The sequence below is a fragment of the Herpailurus yagouaroundi genome, unplaced genomic scaffold, assembly GCF_014898765.1.
Source record: "Herpailurus yagouaroundi ecotype Mexico unplaced genomic scaffold, PumYag 162, whole genome shotgun sequence".
Taxonomy (NCBI): Eukaryota; Metazoa; Chordata; class Mammalia; order Carnivora; family Felidae; genus Herpailurus; species Herpailurus yagouaroundi.
This window is the reverse complement of record NW_024412403.1, coordinates 11,411,068-11,420,598: the sequence shown is the minus strand read 5'-3', so window position 1 is coordinate 11,420,598 and position 9,531 is coordinate 11,411,068. Positions and strand designations below refer to the sequence as shown.

Sequence of the window (9,531 nt, the reverse complement as noted above, 5' to 3'; positions counted from 1 at the left end):
GTCTTTTGGGGACTGGAGAGAGCTGGGCAGAGGAGGTGGGTTTAGAGCAATAAAGCTTGAAAGATTGATCCGCATAGCCAACAGATATCCATTGAGCATCTGCCACGGGATATACAACGGGGCACAGAATGGACACCACCCCTGCCCTCATGGTAGGTATGTGGTTTTCAGGTCACTCTAGGCCACAAGAAGGAAAGTTGAGAAAGACGGAGGAGAGACTGAGTTGTGTCAAGTGGGCTTTTCTTATTTGTACATTTATTTAATTCGTCCAGCATATACTGATCACCCACCACGGGTGGGTTTTGTGCAAGGCACTGGGGATACAGACATGACCAACCGCCATCTCCAGCACCTGGGGAGTTGGAAGGAGGTGCGGATATTCCAGGACAATATGTCTGAGTTCTGGCAGAGGCAGGCTTAGAGGAAGAAGATGCACACCCTGCTAGAGAAGGTACAGAACAATTCCTGGAAAGGGGAGATGGTAGAGGTCTCCATCTTGAAAGCTGAACGAGAACATGCCAGATGGCACAGGGAGGACAGGAGGATTCCAGGAAGAGGGAAAGGAAGCCATGAATGGGGGAGGGGGCCCAAGTAGAAAGCTCTTAGGTGGGGGAGGGCAGATGGTGGAGAGCCTTGATGGGAAACCCAGTTTTAATTTACATCTGAGACATGATAGGGGCCACAGCCAGGTTCAGGGAGTGACTCAGTGAAAATTACATATGAGGTTGATGACGTCTATGTGCTTGTTCGCGATCAGGTCCTTAAACAGGGAATGCCTGTTAGCAAAATAATTAAGGTCCTTAAGAGGCAGGACCGTAATTTGTTGGATTTTTGAAGAACTTAGTGGTTGGAGAACAATAGTTTAATGAAAATATTGACTGAGTTTAGGACTGCCAAGAAATTCGAGAGTCTACACCTCACTAATAAAAGTGAAACGAAAATCCATTCTTTTTTGAAGACAACTAACACTAAGGCAGTGATGACTATAATTAATCAGAAATCCTTTGTCCACAGACCATTCTGGCTGACAGCAAGAGATTAAACATTGCCCTAATTGGGAAAGAAATTATTAATGGCTGCTACTTACTTGTCGTGATTTATTGCCAGTCTCTAGGGAGGAGTTGGGGTTGGGGGGGAGACGCAGAGAGGTGCAGGTGCAATGGCTTTGACGAGCATCAGTGACACCCCGCCTTTCTCTTTTCTCTTCTCCCATTGCCTTTTCCAAAGTGGACTGGAGAAACTGGACTCCACACCCAGGTGAGCTGAGGGAGGAGCAGGGAGCTGTGGGAGATGGGACAGGAAGAGCAGTTCAAATTCTTTATGTGAATTCTGTGTGTGTTGGTATAGTTTTACCCCCGTTTTACCTTTTTACACCTTTTGATTGAGTGAGCGTGGAGCCCGGAAGCCTCTGTGGGATATTGCCTCAGAGCCTTGGTTCTAGCCTCAGCAGGCATCAGAATCCCTCAAACAAGAGCTTGAAAATTGCACCTCCCTGGCCCCATGCCACCCCCTGTCCTGGGCATTGTTTACCCACATGTGGAGGGGAAATACAAAATCTGTATTTTGTAAAGTTCCACGGGAGGTTCGGATGGCTCACCTGGGTTGAGGCGTTGACTTGGGGGCTCATTTGTGTTCTCTGGGCTTCTATTTTATTTAATTTATTTTTTAAATGTTTATTTTTGAGAGAGAGAGAGAGAGAGCGAGCGAGAGCACGCGCACACCAGGTAAGGTCAGAGAGAGAGGGAGACAGAGGATCCCAAGCGGCTTCGTGCTGACAGCAGAGACCCTGATGTGGGGCTTGAACTCACAAACTATGAGATTGTGAGCTGAACCAAAGTCCAACCCTTAACCGACTGTCCAACACTTAACCGATGGAGCTACCCAGGTGCCCCTGGGGTTCTACTTTAAAGATTTTTTAATTTTATATATTTTAAAGTTTTTAAAAAATGTTTAGTTTTGAGAGAGAGAGAGAGAGAGAGAGAGAGAGAGAGAGAGATATGCAATGTGGGTGAGGGGCAGAGAGAGAGGGGGACAGAGGATAGGAAGCAGGCTCTGCGCTGACAGCAGATGGCCCGACATGGGGCTTGAACTCACGCACTGTGAAACCATGACCTGGAGCCGAAGTTTGACAGAGACTAAGCCAACCAGGCACCCCTGGGGTTCTATCTTAAATTGTAAATAGCCCTGGGAAGGTGGAGTTGCTCTGGACTTTTCATGGCTTTGAGCGAACTGCTTTGAATAGGCTGCCTTTCCAGACATGCAGTATGATTGGTGTGCCTTTATGGTGCGGGGTGTGGGAGTTCAGGGGAAGGCTCTGAACGAATGTTGTAGAAGGGGGTTGGAGCATGGCCTCATTGGATGCCTTGAGGCAATTAAGAAGGGTACAAGGTAGAGAAGACCTAGGTGTTAAGAGAGGCTTCCAGGAGAGAGAAGAGAAGGCACGAACGCCTCCAGCTTCTGCGGCTTTGCTGTGCAGGACCACGCCCTGGCGTGGAGCTCGCTTATCTCCAGCCTCTCCCCTTCCCTGTGGTGGGTGGGGCAGACCAGCCTGCTGAGGAAATACCTAGAAATGACCTATGGGGCAACTGTTAAGACTGGTACTTTTCCACTCCGTATGTTGATGTGTGCTTCTAAGATCCCCAATATGTACTCCTGCATAGTCTTGAGGAGTGCTGGGGCTCCCCCGAGGGACGTTCAAGCTCGGGCCGCATCCCGTAATGGTGGTTCTTTGACTCTGTAGAGGTCACCACAGAAGGGTTTCTTTGTCATTTGCCATCGCCATTTCTCCTCAGTCTAGTGTCTGCCCCTCTTGGGCGATTTCTGATGGTGGGATATGTTTTCCACTGGGGCCTACGCTTACCACCTGCCTCCCAGTTTTCCCGTCGCCTTCAGAAGCTAGTTATTTTTACAAAGGAGCACTCCTCCCTCCAACCCAATCTTAAATACAGTTTTGGAACAAGGAGCCTGCCTCCTCTAAGGTAACGGCCGCTCTCCTGTACCAGCTGCTGTCACTTCCTTCACATGAGTGGACACGTGTTTCCTCTCCTGGTTCCTCTTTATTTCCCTGCCCTTCCCCCTCTGTGGGGATGAGGGTAGGCGGGGCTCCTCGCACCAGGTGCTGCGTATCTGATCAGTGCCCTAGAACCGACTGGCAGAAGATTCTGACCGGGTCTTCCTACAAAGTCTCCACCAGCATCTGGAGGTTTGGGCTGCAAGACAAAGGCTGGTTCCCCATCCATCAGCTTTCTCGATGTCTTCTCTTCCTGGGGTCAGACTGGTACGTATTGCTTCCGTTTTGGCCAATTCCGCACGTAGCCTGTGCCAGGGGTCCGGAGGGAGACAAAAGGGAAAGGGACTCCCACTTCAGGAAGAGATTTAAACAAGATAAAATTTTCTCTTTCTCACGGAATTATCTGAGAATAAGCAGTCTAACGGCCCTTAGCGTCAGGGACGGAACCCAAGGTGTGGCCTACACGAAGCCGGAGGTTTGGCCCTGCTGCAACACCGTCCCCTCAGCGAGCACCATTGGCTGCTGTCTCGGCCTCGGTTTAAAGCTCTGTTGGCTCACCCCGACCTGAGTCCTAGGTATTTTGTGCCTGCTCCTTCTCTAGACTGGGATGTCCTTGAAAGAGGCCACCACAACCCTCTGCTTTCTTTCTGGCCCCTTCCCCCATCCATCCCCAGCAGAAGCCGTTGTGAACCTCGGAAAGCCTAAGCGACATTACTCACGATTCACATTACTCCCCTGCTCTGTGCCCTCCCATGGCTTTGCCTGAGGCCTCGAGTAAAATCCATGCTTGTCACCGTAGGGCCCCTAATGACTCCCAACATCATTCCTTCCTACTTGCCCCTCCCCTCACTCCCCACTCTCCGGCCATGTTGGCCTCTCCCATCCCGCCAAGCTCACTCTGCCTTGGCTGTTCTTCTGCTTAACACGCTCTTCCCTGGACCCCCATGTGGCCGGCTGCTCCTTGTTATTCATTCCACAGTCCCAACGTTACCTCTTCTGGAAAGCCTTCCAGACCACCTTTCTAAGTGGACTTCCCCATCCCAGCATAATTCTGTGCCCTGTTACCCTGTTTGAATGTCTTCATAGCATTTAGGATTATTAGAACGATCTGTTCGATTTGTTTTCCTGTTTGCCTTCTGTCCGTTCATTACCCACCCCCACCTCCCACCCGCTAGACTGTAAACTCTATGCGACACTCTATGATGGAGTCACCTTGTGTCTCCAGTACCTAGAACTCCAGCGTGCAGGGCTGGGAGGCGCCTGGCTATGAACCAGGTGAATCCTGAATGTTTCACAGCACTAAGCTCAGTTTGCTCATTTAACAAAGCTTTCGAAATGATTCTTATTTCAACCAAAATGTGAATACAGTTTTGGGTCTTCTCCAGAAAAACGAATTCACGGAGCAGCCTTACAAAAACATGGCACATTTGACAGAAATAGCTGGACCCCAGATTGCACGTGTAGGGGCGCAGGCGGGGTCCTGGGCTATGGGAATGTTTGCCAGTCCAATTTAAGGTGTGCGTAAAAAGTGAAGAATAAGCTTTTGCTTGTACCCCCTGTGCCAAGGTCGTCTCTGGTGCCTAGTGGCAAGCTGGCAAGAAGCAGCCTGTGAGGGCATGGGGCAGAAAAGCGTCAGTCCTGGATTTCTGCCTTGCTCCAGCCTCCTAATACCCATGCGGAGATAGCAGCTCTCAGCGCCTGGCCCAGGCTCTCCATGAAATCCTGGCATGGCAACCAGATGTGGGATGCCAGGCCGCCACACAGGGAGGCGAGAGAGCTTCAGTGAAGGAGGCCGGTGCTGACAGAGGGGAATAGAAGCACGCCAGGGAACAGCTGGAGCGCGGGACGGAGGCAGCGGGGAACAGACCTGCGTCTCCATCAAGGTTTCAAGCCATCCTCTGACGTCGCTCGTCAGGGATTTTACCGCTCTCCCAGGTCTGTGTGGTTCACCCCGATCCAGCTGGCAAGGTGAAGGGGCAAGGGGGTGTTTCCCCCATACTACATCTTCACCAGGCTCACAAGGTGGTCCCGGGGCTCCTCTGGGTGGTCTTGGGCGGGTAGAGGTCAGCATCCAAGTCCCAAGTCAGACTGAGTCTACTTTCAGGGCGCGTTTTCCACCGATGGTGTACATTTCCATTAAAAAGCCCTAAGTGAGCATTGAAACAGAGCCATGATGAGGGTTATTTGCCCAGACACAAACTCCTAAGACATATTTTGTGTGCTGGGGAAGGAGCGGCCCCCAAAGGCTGAACAAAGGCAACTCAGGAGCTCAGCATGTAGGTGGTTTTTGTGGTTTTGGCTTCGCCGAAAGTTCCAGAGACGGGGAGGTTTGGCGATGACTATGAGGGCATCTGGTGTGGATCACTCTTTTGGTCCGGTTGAATTGAATCCACCAAGTAGGAGCCATGTACCTGCGCCGTGCCAAGCACCGTGTTAGGTGTTGTTGGTGGACAGGAGGCCTGTCAAAGTCTGTCCTCCTGGACCTTATTATTCGGTGCGGGATGCAAACAAGAGTTGCCCTGGTAGCGATGCGATCACAGAGGGCGGCAGCTGCCTCTTTCTCGTCCAGACCCAGAGATTTAGAGTCCCGAGGCCCAGTTCAAGTTCCCAACCCACCAACCTCTAGCTGTTGAACTTTGGGCCACTTACTTAATATTTTTAAGCCTTAGCTTGCTCGGCTATAATATTAGGAAATGACATCTGCCCTGTCCACGTCATGGGTCGTTAGGAGGGCCTGATGAGATAATTTACCTGCAAGACTTTTTGAGCTCATAAGGAGACCTTTGAATTGTTATTGGGACGACCAAGAACTTGGTTTCGGAAGATTTCAACGCTATTCTCTCACTGTTCACTGTTACGTTATTAACGCTACTTATCATTAATAAGATGTGAAAATCTGAAAAAGCTATCAATATGCATTGTCCAGGATAGGAGCCACTGGCCACACGTGGCCTTGGAGCACCTGAAATAAGGCGAGTCTGAATGTGAACTTGGTTTAAAAAAGAAAAAGAGAGAGAGAAAAGAATGTAAGCTATCTCATAATTTTTTATATTGATTACAAGTTCACACCATAATATTTTGGATATATTGGGTTAAACTAAATAGGTGATTAGAATTAATTTAATTCCTTTTGTAGTGCAGCTACTAGAAAGTTTTAAATGACATACATGGCTCCCATTATATTTTTACAGGACGTGCAGCTATGGAGGCTCTCTTTGGAAACTTTGTTCTGCCCACAAGTACTCATGGACATTCGCATGCTTTCAGAGGTCGTGTAGACGCCCTTAGAGTCCCATTTGTGACTATTTTAAAGGTCGCTTTTTATTTACACCGAAAATACGTACAAGAACTGTTTCTGTGAAATTAGGTCACAGTCAGCGAGAACCAAGAGACTTACATTCCTCTGTGCAGGAAACAGTTTCATCATCACTGCCGTCAAAGACGCTGCATGGAAGGTCAGCTCTGGACTGTGTGTAGAGCGCTCCGATCGAGATCGTTAGATCTCTGCAGATAGGCGGCTGACGCGTCACTACCAATGTGGGTAGAAGGAGGACACCCTAAAGTTTCGCGAATGAAGAGATTTTCTGAGGATCAAGCCAACGGCCACGCTTCCCTCCCATCCCCGGATCTGTCCCCGCCCACCGCAAAAAGGCCGAAGGAAAAGGAAGAGCCATCCCTTTGCTGTGCCTCTCTCGCTGAGCTCCCCTTCACATTCTCTGAGGAATTATCTATGCCTATTTTATCAGTGGAGAAAAGGAGGCTCAGAACGGCCCAGAAACTTGCCAGCCGTCACGTGGGTAGAAGCAAACTGAGAAGCTAATGCTTTCCAGAGTTGGGCCGCGTCTGGGAGGTACTACCTTTAAACATGGAGTCGACTGCGACCTAACGAGACCCAAGGAGTCTGCTGGCTGGCCTGGTCCCCAAGCAGAAGCAGATCACTGCCCAACTTCTACGTGTGGGACGACCCGTGGCAACATAAAGGGCAAACACACAAGGAAGTCTTTCTTTCTGAGAATGTTTCCACTGCAGTTAGGTTAGAAAATGATCCGGGGAAGATATAAACTAGCTCTTTCATTTAGCAAAATAAAATGCCTCTCCACTTGGTAATCTGGGTGGTGGAAGTCCCAGCCAGAGTCTTGGTTTTTAAAGGTTTTGTTTAATTTGCCACCCCCACACCTCTCCTCCCACCGCCTCGCATCAGGCTGGACAAGAAGAAAAGGGGACAGTGGCCTGCCTGGCAGATGCCTCCGTGTGGTATGTCCTTGCAGAATAGCTTCAGCAGCACTTTATATCAAATAACCAGGGGAAAAAAGGGAAGTGGAGGTGATGGGAGGTGTCTGCATTTCCTGGGGTTTTGTTCCAGTTTTAATGAATAAGGATAATGCATAGAGTGTCTCCATTTCCAGAGCTGTGTTTTTTCCTTAAACACTGCCGCTCTACATGCGGAAGGAATGAGACATTCCTGACACATGATTTGGCAGGTCTCAATCATAAATGATCCAATATTGGCTTTCAGAATCCCGTTCCAGATTTGGCCCAGACTCCAAACCCTGTCCAGGCACCAGCTAGATGAGTACCTCTGGGCCTGGGCGGGGTGCCAGCCACACTTTGAATAACATTTGTGGGATCTCCCCAGGGGTTCTGGTGAGGAAGGCAGTGATTTGTTGTCCGGATAGCTTTTCCCTCCTTGGAAAAGAGCACACGGAATGAAAGTGCACGAAGGACATCAGGTGTCCCCACAGGAGTTTCATAAAAGCAAAGACACGGAGGAGCCACCATGCAGGGACCAAGTGAGGAATGTTTTGTCCCCGCCCTAAGGGACTTGCCCTCAATCAGCTAATCCCACTATGGTACGGCTGGTGGCACCTGTCAAGTTAAAAAGTGAAATCTACCAAACTTATTTGTCTTTGGGGGTGGGGCTGTGTCTTTTCCTGAGTGGTGCCCCTTCCGGCATTTCTCAAAACATGATCTAGAGACTCGTCTGCATTAGAATCCAGGGGATCTAGTTCAATGGCGAATTTTTGGTCTCCTAATCACCTACCAAGTATGTGCGAAATACAGCCAAGAATTTGCTTCACAGCAACCTGCCAGGCAATCCTGATACACCCCAAAGTTGTGAGCCATTGGCTATAAAAAATCCTTCACATATTTTTAATCCATCGCAGCACCTCGTGGCGGTGGAGAGTAAGACTGGCTTCGTTTTGCTGATGGCCATGTGAATTTGTTTCACTGCGTGTCTACTTACTGTAGGGAAAGTTTGAACTGCTAAAGACAGGGGCTACTTTAAGCCTTTGCTCTTGCCAATTGATACATGTGTCTTGTCCTTTTGCAGTTATGGTTATCATCTGCCCACCAACAGTATTTCTAAGAAGCTGCTTCTCTGTGTCTTCTGGGAAGAATGTATCCTTCAATAAATGTGATTGCAGCCTGTTGATAAAAGCAAAAGAAAAATAATAAAACCCACTTTGTTGAACTTCTCATTTTTCCAAGGCCAACAATTTTTAAGTGATAAAAAAGCAGTTTAGTGAAACTGTTTAAAATCTGCCATGAGTAGGGGCGCCTGGGTGGCGCAGTCGGTTAAGCGTCCGACTTCAGCCAGGTCACGATCTTGCGGTCCGGGAGTTCGAGCCCCGCGTCGGGCTCTGGGCTGATGGCTCAGAGCCTGGAGCCTGTTTCCGATTCTGTGTCTCCCTCTCTCTCTGCCCCTCCCCCGTTCATGCTCTGTCTCTCTCTGTCCCAAAAATAAATAAACGTTTGAAAAAAATAAAATCTGCCATGAGTATATATGTACTTGTGTATTCATATACTGATTCCTGTGTGTTTGATCACTCAAGAGTTGCCCGGTCCTCAATGATCATGCTTTCTGGAATTTACACTGTGCATAAGTCTGGACTGATGTCTGTTGCTGAAAGGACACTGATATTAGACCAGTGTAGCAAGGAGTCAGAGTACTGATCATTTTTGGATAAATTTGGGTGGATCCAAATTGCTTTATTTTAGGATCAAGTGAAGTTTTTAGTTTTAAACTTCCTAGTTTAAAACTATCTGGGTAACTTAGGCAAAATCTATTACGTTGGACAGCAGTAAAAGCAAACCCACTCCCAAAGTAACAAGTGGACCTTAAACCAAACAGTTCTTAGTTACTATAAAACCACCCTAGCTCTCTAAATGGCCTAAGCCACTGCATCTAGGGACCACATGGAGTCAGTTAGACCAGATGCAGATGCCAATATTAATTGACAGCCACAATATCTTTCTTTTTATGAACATTGGCATCGTTTAGCCATCAAAGAAGCTCTCTTTGTAGTTCATCTAGTTAACCTAGAGATACCAGGATGACCCCATGACACATCATAGTGAGCAAAGGTCATTGCTTCTTTCACTGTGCGGGCACGGAGAGCCTTCAAAGTGTGTAGCCAAAAAATTTGTTTTAGAGGAGATTCATATAATGATTTTGCTGGTGCTGTCGGGCCTGAAGGTCACATGAAGTTCAGCTGAGCTTCTCTGGATCATTCTCTCAG

The 9,531-nt window shown here is 48.5% G+C and overlaps 1 long non-coding RNA gene across 2 annotated transcripts; it reads left to right on the top strand.

Annotated features, from left to right (window-relative positions):
• The first annotated feature begins 2,705 nt into the window (after nucleotides 1-2,705).
• LOC121035977 (uncharacterized) lies at nucleotides 2,706-8,490 on the top strand. Of its 2 annotated transcripts, none has more exons than XR_005793166.1 (3): nucleotides 2,706-3,277; nucleotides 4,577-4,945; nucleotides 6,202-8,490. It is a non-coding gene; the product is annotated as an uncharacterized LOC121035977 (long non-coding RNA). The 2 variants fall into 2 exon arrangements; XR_005793167.1 differs by having other exon boundaries at nucleotides 2,718-3,277; nucleotides 4,671-4,945.
• Nucleotides 8,491-9,531: the final 1,041 nt, after the last annotated feature.